The sequence below is a fragment of the Populus euphratica genome, unplaced genomic scaffold (assembly GCF_000495115.2).
Source record: "Populus euphratica unplaced genomic scaffold, PopEup_1.0 scaffold589.1, whole genome shotgun sequence".
In the NCBI taxonomy this organism is placed as follows: Eukaryota; Viridiplantae; Streptophyta; class Magnoliopsida; order Malpighiales; family Salicaceae; genus Populus; species Populus euphratica.
In genome coordinates this window covers 144,114-145,328 of record NW_011500089.1, presented here as the reverse complement: position 1 = coordinate 145,328, position 1,215 = coordinate 144,114, and positions in this window count along the sequence as shown.

The window sequence follows — 1,215 nt, the reverse complement described above, 5'->3', positions numbered from 1 at the left end:
TAACAGAGACTATTTATCTAATTCTTTGCTAAATTATATCCATAATTGAGTTGAAATTATTAAGAAAAACTATTTAGATCAATGTAATTATTTTTTTTGGTATGGACTAACATTCATGATGATGAGTGCTCATTTGTCATTATAATAACTTTTATTTTTAAAGTGTTTTTTAAATTATTCTTTATCTTAGAAAAAATTAAATTGATAATTTTTTAAGTTTTTTTTTTTATTTTTTTGATGTGGTAATAATAAAAATAAAAAATATTATTTTAATGCATTGAAATAATAAAAAAAAACAATTTTCAAAAATATTATAAACCACATACATAACAAACAATTACAATATAAGAATGCAAGATGCTTGCTTTAACTAGCCATATCGTAATTAACGGAAGTTGCAATTTCTTATTTCTATCAATTTCGCATATCCAATGGCAGTGATTTCTGGGTTCCCAAGAGTGCAGGCATAATCAAATACAGACCCAAAGTCTCAACCGCAGCATCTATAAAGTTTCAACCACAAGAAACCTAGGGCTAGAGAATAAGATGAGAATTGATATCATGGGCCACAGCCTCAACAAACTCAAATAATTTCCACCATATTTAGGAGTTTTTATCCTGCAATTAGCCTGTAATAACGCCCAAATTTGCTAAAACAATGATGATGGAGTGCTTTTCACATCACTCTTTATTTCAATTACCCAAGTTCTGATGGAATAGGAAGAGCACGCACAACCACCAGGGACATGATTCCTCACCTAAGTCAACATCGCTAGTAAGCCGTGTCTCCCTGTTACTATCTGGGCCAATGATTTACGCTACGAAGCTGATGTTTATGAGATGGTAGAATTTGTAGATTGATGTTATTTATTTTGCCTTTATTTATGATTTTATAATTATTTTTCAAGATGAGAATGGTGTATGGTTATATCATTTAATAGGGTAAGAATTATTTTTTTTCTCTCCAGTTTCCCGAGCTGGGCAAGCTATTTGGGTAAATAGAATAGGCCCAAGTCTGTTACATGGTCCAATAAACAAGTTTACCTGACCCTCAAGAAATTCCAGGCACACGATCCAGAAACGAGCCCAAGAAAGGGTCAGGAGTGCATGCTCTGCGTCCAAAAGCTTGCTAACGAGCCCCATGGCGGCGACAATGGCAGCAAGCCAGCACCTCGCATAGAGTTTTCCCTCCAAGCAAAATTTGAGAAAAACGAA